Below are 16,383 nucleotides of genomic sequence, written 5' to 3'. Positions count from 1 at the left end.
GGAGCAGATATTCTCACTTATTTGAGGTTTCAGGAACGTTTCTTGACTTGTTCGGGGACGAACGTTTGTTTAAGAGAGGGAGGATGTAACGACCCGGTCGGTCATTTCATGAGTTACAACCCTGTTTCCCTATTTCTTCTCCCTTATATGTTGTTCAGTTGTATTTGTTCATATCGTGTTGGTTGCATTGTATTTAGAGTGATTTTAAAATGGAATGAGACACTTAGTCTCTTAATTGGAAGCTTAGGTTGGAAAAGTCAACCCGATTTTGAGTTAGGAGTAGAAGGTCTCGGATGTGAATTTTGATGGTCCAGATAGCTTCATTAGGTGATTTTGGACTTAGGAGCGTGTTCGGAATGTAATTTGGAGGTCCGTGGTAGATTTAAGCTTGAATTGGCGAAATTGAAATTTTAGCATTTTCCGGTCGGCAGTGAAAATCTTGATATCGTGGTCGGATTGGAATTCTGGAAATTGGAGTAGGTCCATTGTGTCATATGTGACGTGTGTGCAAAATTTCAGGTCATTCCGATGAGGTTTGATAGGTTTTTACATCATTTGCCGAATTTGGATACTTTGGAATCATTAGGCTTGAATCCGATGATGATTTGATGTTTTGATGTTGTTTTGAGTGTTCCGAAGGTTGGAACAAGATTGAATGGTGATATTTGATTTGTTGTCATATTTGGTTGAGGTCCCGAGGGCCTTGGATGAGTTTCGGGTGGTTAACGGACCAATCCTTGATTTTGGGAGATGGAAGAGTTTTGCTGGTATTTTGTTGCAGAAGGTTTGTTCTTCGCGTTCGCGAGCAGCGTCTCGCATTCGCGAAGAGTGTTCTATGAGATGGTGAATTATTATTCTACGTATTCGCAAAGTAGATGACGCGAACGCAAAGGGTAAGGCAGTGTGTGCATCGCGAATGCGAAGGGTAAGGCAATGTGTGCATCGCAAACAGGACAATTGGGGCAGTTGGGGACCCTAGGTCCTCAGTCTACGCGTTCGTGAGGTGATGGTTGTGTTCGTGAAGGTTTGAGATGACGAAGCATCGCATTCGCGAAGTAGTTGCCGCGTTTACAAAGAGTAAAGCGGAGGGCAGTAAGAGTTAGTCTATGCGAACGCGAGAGGACAATCACGTTCGCGAAGAAGGAAATGTCTGGGCAGAATGTTTAAGTTTAAAAAATGAGGGATTTGGTCCATAATTTCAAAATTCATTAGAGAGCTCAGGAGAAGGTGATTTTCAGAGGAGTGATTGCGTAAGTGTTCTTCACTCAAATTTGATTAAATTCCATGATTATGTCTTGATTTTTATCATTTAATTTGGGAATTTGGGGTGAAAATTGGGGAAAATGGAAGGAAATTTGGAGAGTTGATTTTGGGGTTTTGGATGGACATTTGATATCGGATTTTGGTGAATTTTATATAGGTAGACTCATGAGCGAATGGGTTTTCTGGTTCTATGATTTTTATCGAATTCCGAGACGTGGGCCCGGGGGCCGGGTTTGGCCAATTTCAGGATTTTTGAGCTAATTTGATAATTTTTGCATGGGCTTTGTTCCTTTGGCATGTATTAATGATATGATTCTGATTTTGGATAGATTCGGGACGATTTGAGGCCGAGTCGAGAGGCAAGGGCATTGCGGAGTAGATTTTCACCCGGTTTGAGGTAAGTAACTATTGTAAATCTAGACATGAGGATATGAAACCTTGAAATTTTGTACTGTTTTGATAAATGAGGTGATGCACATGCTAGGTGACGGGCGTGTGCTGGTAGGGATTGTGATTTGGTCCGTCCCGTGGAAACTGATGATTTGCATATTTTGATAAACTCTATATGAAATTTATGTGTTTAGAAATAATTCTGTTAACTTGGGCTAAATGCCATGTTTGGGCCTTGTGCCGTATTGATTGGACCCTCAGGGTATTTTTACTACTTTCCTCACACTTTTTTGATTCGAAAGCATATCCTCAGTCATAATTTTTACCTGTTTATTTTGATTCAGTTTCATTACTCTGTTTTAAACAAAAAGAAAGTTGTTTGGGCTGAGTTCCCTGATTTTTCACTGAAATTCCCGAGTGGTTGCGAGGTTGATGACTGAGAAAGGCCGAGGGCCTGATGGTGAGGATTATATATTTATGGATCGAGTTGCATGCTGCAGCTATATATAAATATATATAAATGCACGCCGCAACGATATGTATTGGATCGGGCTGCACACCGCAGCGATATAGTGCTTGGGTTGTAGGAGCTCTTCCGGAGTCTCTACACCCCTAGTGAGCGCAGTCGACTATATATATTTACGGATCGGGCTGCACGCTGCAGTGGTTATTATTATGAGATACCTATTGAGCGGGAGTGCTGAGTGTGAGTACTGATTGATGAGAGTTGAGCTACGGATGACTAAGAGGCTTGCCCGAGGGGCTATATATATGACTGACACCTTGCCAGAGGGGCTTATTTATGAAATTACTATTTTCACTCTTCTTTTATATTGAGCCTCTATTTAAAAATGTTGAACAAATATTTTAAATAATTTTCATTGAAACTGGAGTTTTTACGAGATATTCGGAAATTGAACTATGGATTTGACTTTGTTATTTCTGTTGAGATTCTATGTTAGACTATGTATATGATTTAAAATGCTCGTCACTGCACTCAACCTTTATTTACTTTGGTTAATTACTGAGTTGGCGTACTCACGCTACTCCCTACACCTTGTGTGCAGATCTAGGTGCCAGAGCATCCGAGTAAGAGCATCCAACAACTTCTGAGTATTTTTCGGGAGATAGCAAGGTAGCTGCATGATGTTCGCAACCCTGCCTTTCTCCTTCCTATTCTTAGTATTATATATTTCAGTCTTATTTTGTATTAAGTAGACAGTATTGGACTGTATTTTAATGGCTCATGACTAGTGACACCGGGATCGGGCAGTGATGATGTTTTTATTTACTTATTTCCGCTTATTTTGATACATTAAAACGAAGGTTTGTGATCATACATGATTATTCAATGAATTAAGAAGAAGAGCTTTATGTGTTATGTGTTGAATCGGCTGGCCTAGTTCTGCGATAGGCGCCATCATGACCGGGGTGGTTTGGGGTCGTGACACAATTCCCCTCTTTATAATTTTACTTGAGCTCTCAACTAGCAAGTTCCCTCCGTAACCGGAGCATATATACAGATATAGTGGATTTCATCAAAGAAGTTGTCATGATTCAAATCAGGGAAAAACCCTCAGATACACTGCTTCTTGCAAAATGTTGCGCACGATTCCATGACGATGATATATATAGGAAATGCCAAGCGATATGACCCGATCCAACATAAAAGTAAATTGTGCACTGCCGAGGGTCGAACAACACGAACCTTAGATATATATATTAACTTGCTAAGGCGAACGACCCGCTCACATGAGAGTGTGGTACATAAATCTTGTCGAGGCGAACGGCCCAATCCCATAAGAGTAGTAGAAGAAAATACTCCGTTCGCAAATTATACATGCGACGAGATCTAATATAAATTTAAGGAATCACCCCACTCGTGGATCATACTTGCGACGTGGTCAAATATGAATTTAATATTAAAATCATATCTCTTTCTTGATTCTTTTCAAAAAAAGGGAAATTCAGCTTGTAGCTTTTTAAGGAAATTACCCCGCTCGCGAAACGTACATGCAATGCAGTTACACAAAGATTTCTTAAGCTATTATAATATTCCTCAATTCCTTGCAAAATAATGAAGTTCAACCTTTTAAATCATAAATTCTTCAATATCAACTCCTTTCAAAACATTTAATAAGAAAACTCAATTTCGCTCCCTCTCAAGGCAACAATAAACATAAATCAATGACAATATCAACGAGGTATGATGTAAGCCTAAAACTACCCGGACATAGGCAAAGATAGTGGCTATGTACGGACTCTCAGTACCTCGTGCGTACGTAGCCCCTACAAATAGAAGCACACAATAATTTAGTTCACCTATAGGGTTAATTCCCTCTTACAAGGTTAGAAAGGGTACTTACCTCGCTCCGAAGTTTCATACCCGACTCCAACACCACTCTAACACCCAAACCGATGCCCAACACTCCAAAACTAGCCAAACAATGTGCAAAGTAATGAGAATAAACTCTAATACTCATAACAATTCAATTTACAACAATTCTCAACTCCGCTTAGAAAGTCAATAAAATCACCCTCAGACCCACGTGCTCGGATTCTAAAAATTTTCAAAGAAAAACTTTACCCATAAACCCAAGAACTCAAATATATGATTTATTCTCAATTCTATGCCCAAATTCGTGGGTCAAAATAAAAAAATACCATTTTCTAGGGTTTTCTTCGAAATCCCAAATTTCTACAAAGTTTCATGTCTAAATCCATATATAATCGAAGTATTAAACTCACAACTAGTAGAAATCACTTACCTTGTGTTTGACGATGAAAATGGCACTCCAAAATTGCTCCAAAATCGGCTCCCATGGAAAAATTAAAGTGAAAATGAGCCAAACCCCCGATTTAAAACAACTCACTACCCAGGAGACCCTCATTCGCGAACACGGCAATACCCTCGCGTTCGCAAAGGACAACTTGCATTGCCTCCAGAAATCCTTCATTGCGAATGCTGCAAGTTCCTCGCGTTCGTGAAGCACAATCCGCCTTAGCCCCTTATTTACTTTACACGAACGTGGGGCAGGGATCGCGAACGTGAAGCACCACTAACTAACCTTTCGCAAACGCAAAAAACAAAAAGGCCCCAGTACACTTCCTTCTTCGCGAACGCGTGAGGCCCTTTGCATTCACGAAGAACAAAACCAGGACCAGCTAATAACAACAGCAGCTCAACCAAGAATTGGTCCGAAATCATCCCAAAACACACCCGCGGCCCCCGGAACCCCGTCCAATTATACCAACGCATCCCAAAACACATTATGAACTTAGTCAAGCATTCAAATCACCTCAAACAACATCAAAATCATGAATCACACCCAAATTCGAGCTTAATGGACTTTAGAACTTAAAACTTCTACATTCGATGCTGAAACCTATCAAATCACGTCCAATTGACCTCAAAGTTTGCACACAAGTCATATTTGACATTACAGACCTACTCCAACTTCCGAAATCACATTCCAACTCCAATATCAAAAAGTCCACTTCCGGTCAAACTTCTTAAAAAACCTTCAAATTTCTAACTTTCGCCGAATGACCCCAAAATGACATACGAACTTCCGAATCCACTTTCGAACGCGCTCCTAATACCAGAATCACCATATGGAGCTATACTCAAACTTCGAATCCTAAACAGACATCGATAACATTGAAATGCACTTCAACCCAGATTTATGAAATTCTTCCAAAATGCTAACTTCACAATAGGCGCCGAAACGCTCGCTGGTCGTCCAAAACCTGATCCGAACATACGTCCAAGTATGAAATCATCATACGAACCTGCTAGGACCTTTAAATCCCAATTCCGATGTTCTTTACCCTAAAATCCAATCTTATTCAATTCTTCCAACTTAAAGCTTTCGAAATGAGAATTTTCTTTCCAATGCAACTCTGAACTTCTCGAAATTCAATCCCAACCATGCCTACAACTCATAATACCTGAAGTGAAGATGCACATGGCTCCAAACCGCCAAACGACACGCTAGATCTCAAAAAGACCGGTCGGGTCGTTACATCCAGCACTTCCAAACTAAGGATCTAGGTAGATTGAAGTACTTTCTAGGTATTGAGGTTGCTCAGTCTAACTCCGATATTGTTATTTCACAAAGAAAATATGCTTTTGTCACGACCCAAATTTCCCTTCATAAGATGTCATGACGGCACCTAGTCTCTAAGACTAGGTAAGCCTAACAATTTCAGAATAGCTGAAATAATAGCAGAAATAACGACTGTACTTCACAAATATATATAATACTACAAACTACCGCTTGGCATGTACAAGTAAAACCAACAACTCGAACTCCAAAAACCTGATAGTCATAAGCCACAAGCTCTAAGGAATGTACTATATGTCTTCATACATCAACATCTAAGAGAATAAAGAAGAAAGACAACATAAGGATAGATGGGGACTCCGATGTCTGCAGACGTTGGCAGATATAACTTGAAGTCTCCACATACTCACTGCTTATTGATATTGGGGCTGGAAGGAGGTACCTGGGTCTGCACACAAAACATGTACAGAAAAGTAGTATGAGTACACCACAACGATACCCAGTAAGCCCCAAGCCAAACCTCGGTAGAGTAATGACGAGGTTAGATTAGGGCTCTACTGGAATATAATAATTAAGGCAGAAGATATAGTAATATAATGAAAAGACTGAGAATTTAACAATGAGAAATCACAGAAAGGTAACAACACAACACATAGGTGTAAACTACAGGGGGCGCTCCCGAGGTACCGCCTTGTAGTCCCAAAAGTAAATACTCAACAGGCGAGCTCCCGTGGTACCACCTCGTAGTCCCAAAGTAAATATGCAATAGGGGAGCTCCCGAGGTATCGCCTCATAGTCCAAAAGTAAATATGCAATAGGGGAGCTCCCGAGGTACCGCCTCGTAGTCCCAAAAGTAAATACATAGCTCATAAGCTATGGAACAACAAATTCACAACAAGAAATCCTACAGTTAAAAACGATGTTCAAAATCTAGGAGAAACAAAAATTAAAGTAAGCATATTACGCAGATTTCAAGTACTAATTTAGACATGTAGACATGCGATATTAGGCTAAACATGATAACTATACATGCTAGAATATTTTTGTAATTTCCTATTTACAGTTCTTTATTATGCATGTTGCGTTATTCGCACTCGTTACTATATTACATTGTTTCTAACATTCTTTGTTACTTGGTGCTTTATTTTCATTGTTTCTTTAGCCGAGGGCCTATCAGAAATAGCCTCTCTATCTCAATGAGGTAGAGGTAAGGTCTGTGTACACACGACCCTCCCAAGACCCCATTTATGGGATCAAACTGGGTTTTTTGTTGTTGTGTTATGCACTCGTCACCTCGCATACACGACGCTCACATATCACAAATTGTTACAACAGTACCAAATCCTAAGGGATTTCCTCCACACAAGGTCAGACAAGTCACTTACCTCGAACCAAACTCAATCAGTCAATAAGAATGACTTTTTCTCGACTTTCTGACTCCGAATGGCCCAAATCTAGCCAAAAGAAATTATATACTATAAATAAAACTATAAGAAACTAATCTAATTAATGAAATCAAGACTTTAACAAGAAATTAAAAAATTGTCCCAAAAAATTGACCCGGGATCATGTCTCAGAATTGAGTAAAAGTCACCAAATCCGAACATCCGTTCAACTACGAGTTCACCCATACAAAAATTACTCAAATCCGATATCAAAACTCCAAAATTCGGTCTAAGAACTTTACAACTTTTTTCCCAAATTTCTCAACCCAAAACCTTAATTAAATGAAGAAATGAACGATAGATTAGTGGAATATAACCAAAATGAGTCAAGAATCCTTACCCAAATATTTCCTCTGAAAATTCTTCAAATTCTCGCATCAATCTGAGCTCTCTAGGTCCAATGAAATCAAACCCTCTACCTTTCCCTTTTGCTTCCCAGATACAGTCCAAAATTCGCATCCGCGGTACCGCTTTTGCGGTGAAATCTCCGCACCTGCGGGGTTCACTTAAAATCCCAGATATTGCACCTGCGCATAACCATCCACATCTGAGGACGCGCTTCTTCTCTCAACCGTCCATTTTTGCGAAAACCTTGGCCACCTCAGCTCCCTCACCCACTTTGCTTCTGCGATCACACTTCCACAGAAGTGGCTCCGCTTTTGCGCCCTTCACGTTGCACCTGTGACCACTGTACATCCTCATCATCTCCGCATCTGCGCCCAAATGCTGGCTTTTGCGGGTTCACACCTGCGGTCAAACTTGCGCAGGTGCAATTGCACCAACAGCTTCCAACTTCAACAATTCTCTAAGTTCCAAACTTGATCTCTTAACCATCCGAAATCCACCTGAGGCCCCCGGGACCTCAACCAAACATACCAATAAGTACGAAAACACAATACGTACTTAGTCGAGCCCTCAAATTATAGCAAACAACATCAAAAATACGAATCGTGCTCTAATTCAAGTGTAATGAACTGTTGAACTTCTGGTTTCCATATTCGATGTTGAAACTCATCAAATCACGTCTGATTGACCTCAAATTTTGCACACAAGTTACATTTGACATTACAAACCTACTCCAACTTCTAAAATTTGAATCTGACCCCGATATAAAAAAGTCCACTCCCGGTCAAACTTTTTAAAAATTCAACTTTTGCCATTTCAAGCATAATTAGACTACGGGCCTCCAAATCACAATTCGAATGTGCTCCTAAGTACAGAATCACCCAACGAAGCTATCGGACCCATCAAAACTCTGTTCTGGAGTCGTTTATACATAAGTCAACATCCGATCAACCATTTCAACTTAAGCTTTCAACCTTGAGACTAAGTGTCTCAATTCATTTGAAATCCCTTCGGACCCGAACCGACTAACCCGACAACTCACATAAACATAAAATAAAATAGAGGAGCAGTAAATAGGGGATCGGGCTAATACTCTCAAAAAGACCTGCCAGGTCGTTACAACTTTAGACATTCTTGAGGAGACAATAATGATGGGTTGCAGACCTGTTGACACTCTGATGGATCCGAATTTTATACTTCTGCCAAGACAAGGGGAGCCGCTTAGAGATCATGCAAGATATAAGCAGCTGATTGGTAAATTAAATTATCTCACAGTTACTAGACCCGACATTTCTTTTCCTGTGAGTATTATAAATCAGTTTATGAATTCTCCCTGTGACATTAGGATGCAGTTGTTCGCATTCTTCGGTATGTAAAATCGGCTCTAGGCAAAGGATTATTGTTTGAGGATTGAGGTCATGAACAAATCGTTAGGTACTCAGATACTGATTGGGCATGATCACCTTATGATAGACATTCTACGTCTGGATAGTGTTCTAGTAGGAGGCAATTTGGTGTCTTATAAGAGCAAGAAACAAAATGTAGTTGCTCGGTCCAGTGCAGAAGCAGAATATCGAGCAATGTCTATGGCAACACGTGAGTTAGTTTGGATCAAACAATCTCAAGGAGTTGAAATTTGGTGAAATCAGCCAGATGCAATTTGTGTACGATAATCAAGCTGCCCTTCAGATTATATCAAATCTGGTGTTCCATGAGAGAACTAAATACATTAAGATTGACTGTCAATGTAAGAGAAAAGATACACCCAGGAGAGATTGTTACAAAGTTTGTGAAGTTAAATGATCAGCTTGCAGATATTCTTACTAATTCCCCCATTTGTCCTCGTATTAGTTATATATGTAACAAGCTCGGTACATATGATTTGTATGCACCAACTTGAGGGGGAGTGAGAGTTAGTTAGTTAGTTGTTATGTAAATAAGCATAGTCCTACATAAATATGAGTAGTGTAGGTATTGTATATTGTTATAAATAGGGTACCTGTATTATAGTTAATATATGTGAATAATATATTTTTCGGTGCATTCTCACACTAATTAATAAGCCATAATAAAAATAAACGTAATTTAAAAGTATTAAATCATGCTAAAATAAGTACTATTAACACATATTAATTATTAATTACATGACTAAATAATAATAAAAATAAGTTATGCATTTTCATTGTCTAAACCAATGCAAAACTAAAAAAATAAATATCCAATACTATTGTCATTCCTAGTATTAAATAAATTTTTTTGTTAGGATTAGAATTAATTTGATTTTGCTTTGGCCTTTATTTGAGTTACTAACTTTTATGGATTATAAAACATATTTGACCATTCAAAAATTCAATGTGCAAGCTTGAAGTAATACATTAAAAGAGAGAACTATGAAAAAGTTTAAATAATATTTATAAATTACATTACAATAAGTATTTTTATATATAAAATATTTTTAAAACTTGTATACATGTAATATTGGGTTGAGTTGGTTTCAGTTTGTCTTTTTAGTTAAATCTAAACCAAACCAATTATGGTTGGTTTTTTTTCCAACACCAAACCAAATCAAACCAAACAATAGTCGGATTTTTTTTTCCTGGTTAGAGTCGGATTATCGGTTTCCTTTGTATACCCCTATATTTAACTATATATTAAATCTCACAAGAGAATCACAAATATTCCTAGATACTTTTTAAAGAAAATTCTATAAATTTTTTTAATTGTATATATAAAAATTATATATTTATATATCAATTCGCTTCGGATTTTTCTACTTTATACCGAACTAAATCAAACCAAATGTAATTGAGTTTTTTTAATCGGATTAGTTTGATTTTTCGATTTGGTGGGGTTTTAAAGTTTAGTTTGTACACTCCTATTTGCACATGAGATTATCAAGATAGACGTAGCAAATATAGTCCAAATATTCACAGGGAAGCCATTAGATAAGAAGAACATCAAGAAAAGACCAAGAATCACCAAAAAAGTTTGATGAGACGCGAAGCTTTCTTAATAAGCCTGGATTAATTAATTAACAAAATGGAGGTAATTTGGACTGTATTTTGTCTCTCGCAATTGAGAGAAAGGATTAAAGGAGATGAAAATATATGGACGAATGCAAATTCTGGTGGAAGTTTCTTGGGTGGTAATTTCCCTGAATTTGAGGGTTTTATACAGGATCAGTACTTTAATCGGTTTCCATTGCTTCCTTTTGATGATGCTCATTTGGATAGCTATGGAAAAACCCCACTTGCTTGATTAACCAGTTAGTTAACTTGAGAGATGAGTATTTAATTAATTTTGTAAACCAGTATTTTTGTTCTACTGTGTTTTTAGTATTTAAACTTAGTTAATCTTCTTGCTAATTGAGTCAAGTCTCTCATTATTTCCTTTTCTTTTCTGGCTATGGTTAATGATGTTGATGAATCTCCAAATATGTTACGTTATAGAGATTATGAGTTAGGAGTCCATTACTCCGGTGGTGGCGGAAAAAATTTTGTGGGTTAAAGTCAAACTTTACGAGGGACCTTAACTTTATTATTTTTTTTATTATTTATTTGAAGTCTTTTTTTTTAGCTTTTCTTAGATACAAAGTTATTAATGATTTTCTTATAATCAATAACTCCTAATAATTATTTCTCAACTAACAATATAGCTGATTCATTTAACTTTTCTTGTGACATTGTTGTTCTTAGGTAAGTGTTTACCGTGAAAATGACAATAATAATTAAATTTGATTTTGTGGTTCTAAAAATACGTGATCTATTTTTATGCTAGTTGTTAGGGCAATAGATGCTAAGTGAGGTACTTGGAATCAAGATATGAGCTTAAAACGAGATGTTAACCAAACCGAATGACTGTCGATCGGGGCCTCGATCTTGCTTATTCGGGGCCTCGGGGTCGGGTCCGATGGCCAGCTTAGAGTGATCGAGGGTAGTCGATGAGCGTTTAACTGGTATAATAAAATCAATGACGGCTCTTTTTGGCCAATAATAAGCAATAAATGAAGAACAATCAGTAGAACACAATAAATATAAGCAATAAATGAAGTGATGAGATCAAGAGAATATATTAGAGAGCAGAGAGAATGTTCTTGTGTATTTAGTATTGAGTAACAGGTCCCTACAAAATGACAGGGATCCCCTTTATATATGAGGGAGAATCCTAACATAGTACAAAAAATATTAATTACAAAGATGTGGAGATGGTACAACTAGTTAATGCCTTGCTTCATTTTTGGACTAGTCCACTAGACTTTGTTAGCCCTATTTATGCGCCTTGGGAACTTCCCACTTTTTCTCCGTAACGGTCGGTCTGTACTGCTCCGAGGTCGAGCGTCGATGGCCTTCGAGGGATGAAACTCGACCGTAGTCTCGAGCCTCCGAGACATGCTTACGAGGCATTGTAATGACAGAAAATTGGACCCTCCAATTTTACCATATACAGATAGTCCTCGCGTTTCTTAGAGTAGAACGATAAGAAACGACCTTGATATCCATCTCCTCGAACTTCCCGCGATGATGTTATACTAATTATGTGCGCCTTTGTGACAACCGAGGTGTCCTGTCGGTTCATCTTTCTAGAATCGTTCAAAGCACTGGCGTTTCTTATTCTTCAAAGCAATAATATCACCGCCGGTCCAGCTCCCAATGACGCATTGATTGAGCCTATCGATACATCTTTTAAAGACATTGATGGCACCACCGGCTACGCTTCCACCCTTTGTATAAGTGGGAGCCTCCTGGAACCTATCCTTCATTCAAATGTTCTCCAATAGCCTTTCACCCCTTTCTTCTCTTCATTCTCATCCATCGTTACTTCCTATGTTTGGGGCTTGCGGTCTTAAGGTTACATGGCGACGTTCTCATCAGTCGCACCATGGCCTTTTCCCAAGGCTTTCCCTTACCGAGAGAGATTGCACTAACTTCTTCTTGTTGTTGTTGTTTCTACCGTCGTCGGCTCGAGACGACGAGGTAGGGGGTCAATTTTTTCTGAATCAAGAAAATATTTGGACTCTACACCGCTGCTCAAGAAGGTGTTCAGACTTTACACTGATGGTCACTTCCCCCGACTACCCATGCGGTGACTTACTCCTTTTGCTTTCCGTGGAGTGAGGTGGTACTATCTACTAACTGTTGCATCCCGCACTGGTGTAACATCTCAAGAAGTGGCTTCACAATAGTAGTGCTGGCGAAATTCATACTAGCCAAATTTTTCACCCAGCCAGTTCTTCATCCCTTTCTGCTTCTTCTGCTTCACTTTCCTCTTCTCCATCACTTTCCTCTTCTTCATCTTCTTCCTTGAAGATGCCGCTTTGGAAGACCGAGATGAGACCCCCGAGGTGATGGCGCTCGAAGATACTGCCGCCGAGGATCCACCCCAGAGAATAGATTAGGATCTTGGCTTTTACTATATGTATACCTTTTTGCTTTTTTGTTTCTATGTAAGGACCCCTTGTGGGTTTTTGTAATCATATGTAAGGACCCTTCATGGGCTTTTGTAATTATGTGCTTATGAATACAAAGATTTTTCTTTAATTTGCCTCTGATTTATGCTATATTTCTTTTTATCTGCGTTTGTGGAGAATTTGAATGCACAACCCCACCGATTGGTACGAGTATTGAGCCCGGGTGCAAGTACTTCTTCTGGCCCTTGATTGATCAAAATGATTCCTCGTAGAACCTTTTGTCGTTCCTTGGACTGAGCCCGGATCAATTCGATAAACTCGGGTCATCGGGATCCCTGACTCTGAGTTGAGTGAGAGTAGGTCTTCAAACCTTCAGTATGAGACTTAGCCTTTTAGACCTCGTGATAGTCTTCGATGGGGGGATTTGGTTGGATGCCTAAGAATAAAGACAACCTTTAGGTTGTCGAGAGTAGTTCCCGAGTGGTGGTTCGCTCAATCTCGGGGCTACCTGGGGACTTGTTTTGAACTCAGTGTAGATAGCCTTAAGGAATTGCAGATCGATCTCGGATGAAGGCTTACTCGAGTTTAGATGGTACCTCAAGGCCAAGCCCATGTGAGTAGAGTTTAGCGCTTATTTTCTTCTTGAGAGGAGCCCTCGAGATCGGGTACCATCTCGAGTCTCATAATGATATTAATGGCCCCTTGGAGTATATCTTCTTTCTGGTGGAGGTCCTCGAGATCGGGTATCATCTCGGGACGTATAGTGATGTTATTGGCTTCTTGGAGCCTATCTTATTTTTGGTAGAGGTCCTCGTGATTGGTACCATCTCGGGACTTGTAATGATGACAATGGCTTCTTGGACCCTATATTCTTTTTGGTGGAGGTCCTCGAGATCGGTTACCATCTCGAGACTTCCAATGATACAGGGGTTTTTGACCCAAAAAAATATCGTACGACGGCGTTGAGTGTATGACATGGTTACAAAATTACCGAGGTGATCCCGTCGACACATCTTCTTAAAGCGATAAGAGCTTTAGCCAGTATTTTTAATCAACCTTTAAGGTAGGCGGGTAGTCGCCGCTTTTTCCATATATAGGGTTGTGTTCGCCTTTTTGGAGATTCCGCTATTCTGAGTAGTTATATTCTTTTATAGAGTTCTCTTTTCCTACGTTAGGTCCTTCCTCATTTCAACTTTGGTGCCCTTGATCGAGTTTCCGCTCCAATTCTCTAGTTTTACCACAGTCATGGCTGATGCGTCAGGGTCCGCTCGGCAAGGAGAAGGGAGCTCCGCCTCTTGGCACTTTGTTTCGAGGGGGGATCTTCTTGAGTCGGCGAGGAAGGATTGTGGATGGGGGCAAGAGGTAGTATCGCGGGTACCTTCCCCAGAAGAGAGCGTCATGGACCACGCTGAGAGGTTTTTGAACATATATACATACCCCTTCACTTTGGGCCCCCTTGATAGGGTTGTGCTCGACTTTTGTCGAAAGTACCAGGTTACCTTTGCACAGAATCATCCATCATTTTGGCGGATAGTTTTGATGATGAGATTCTTTGCGGAGAAAGAAGGGCTTGAATTCACTCTAAGCCATCTCATCAGGCTATATCGACCTTTTCACCATCGAGGTTTACTAACTCTACGATGCCGATCCACCACGCCTTTCATCGTTGATAATGAAGATGATGGAGATGGGGGTTTGGAAGAGCCGATTCGTTCGAATACAGTTTGTCGATATTATTCCACTGGAGTTTCTGCCATTTCCTGAGGAATGGAATTTTGCACGTAAGTGGTACACTCGTGCCTTCGTAGTTTTGTTTATGGCAAAGGCGGGCTCCGTAAATGCGCCTTCTTTTCCTTTTTTGCAACGATTTCGTGGATTCCAGGCGAGGTACCCGATCTGCCGGATTGGGTTCGAAAGTTGGCGACCCACTCAACTTGCAATGAGCGTAAGTGGAGAGCATTATCTAAGGCTAGGTGGGAGGCAAAATACCATGGTACGTGCTATGTGATTTTCTCTCCCCCCCACTTTTCTCTCGGAAGGGCGCTTTTTCTTTCTGCATACTAACTCTATCACTGTAAGCATTAGGGAGTCCCTTAAAGCGAAGTCGTTCCTTTTAGGAGAGGGAGTAAGACCGCTGGCTTCAGGACTGGGGGATGATAATAATAACAATAAGCAGGAGGGGCCTTTGCAGGACGACAATGATTGTAGCAAGACGAGTCCGGTCCGGAGGCTTAGAGATGGCATTTCAGCCAAACCTACAACACCCGAGGGTTCTCCGCTGCTAGATTCTTCTCCTGTCGAAGGCACTTCGAGGGATGTTCGACGCCAAGAGGCGCGTATATCGGGCGACTGTGTCCCAAACCGAGGCGGTTCTACCGAGGTAGATGGAGCCAGACCAATAGATATACGCTTAACTTTTGAGAAAGCTCAGCGGCTTTACTCGGAGGTAGGTTCAGGTCGTTCGTACTGGTTTTATATTTTTGTAATTTTCACTTTCTTACCATGTTTCTCTTCCACAGGCTTTTAATAAGCTCAAATCTGAGCTGCTTCGCTGTGAGGCCAGATTGCGAAAATCCGTTAATGGGGAGAAATCCCTTAGGCTTCTTTATGATGAAAAGGAAGATGAGTTGGCGCGTCTACAGTATGAGGCGATTCAAAGCTCGAATTATGAGAGCTACCTGGAGGAGTGGGTAGTTTTGTTCGGAGGGAGTGTGTGTTCCTTCTTCTAGCTCCCGAGGCTGATGTTTTGTTTATTTAAGTTGCAAAAAAAGACGGAGAACCTGGAGCACCTTCGGAATGAAGTTGGCCGAGCCAAGCGCGAGTATGATGAGTTAAAGGCTCAGGCGGACATTCAAACTTCAGCGGGGAAGGGTGCTCTAGCTAAAGACTCTGCCTTTGAGGTTCAACTTCACTTAGCTCATGATAATAGCTCGATTCCAACAAATATGATTACAAAGCTCGAGTTTGAGCTTTTGAAGATAATGGCCGAGGTTGTGGACGCCCGGGCTGAAGCCGTAATGAGCCAAACTAAGGCTGACAAAAAAGTGGCGGTCTACTTGAAGGACACTGTCGATGCTCAAGATGAGCTGAGTAGGACTTTTGACCGTGAGGGAAGGAGCAAGGAATATGCTCGGTGTAAATCTCGAAGGGAAACCCTCGAGGAGATCCATGCTAGGGGCTTCGATCTCTCAGAAAAGATAAAGCAGGCGAAGGCAGAAAAATGATGCAAAGATCCTTCTGTATGATGCTAAAGATATCGAGAAAGAAGATGACGGGCCTTAGTCCCCGATGGTGATGTAGATTAGGCCTTCCCTTTCTGCGTATAGTGCTTTCAAAGAACACTTTGTAAATGGAGCTTGTATTTTTTTGCATATATGTACAAAAGGAAGCCTTGCGGTTTTAATTTTCATGCATTCCTCTTTGTTTTGATTTTAGCCAGATGAACTGGTCTTTGAGTTAAAAGGAA

The sequence above is a fragment of the Nicotiana sylvestris genome, chromosome 12, assembly GCF_000393655.2.
Source record: "Nicotiana sylvestris chromosome 12, ASM39365v2, whole genome shotgun sequence".
NCBI classification, from domain to species: domain Eukaryota; kingdom Viridiplantae; phylum Streptophyta; class Magnoliopsida; order Solanales; family Solanaceae; genus Nicotiana; species Nicotiana sylvestris.
The sequence above is the reverse complement of the archived record's forward strand: the minus strand, read 5'-3'. Positions refer to the sequence as shown.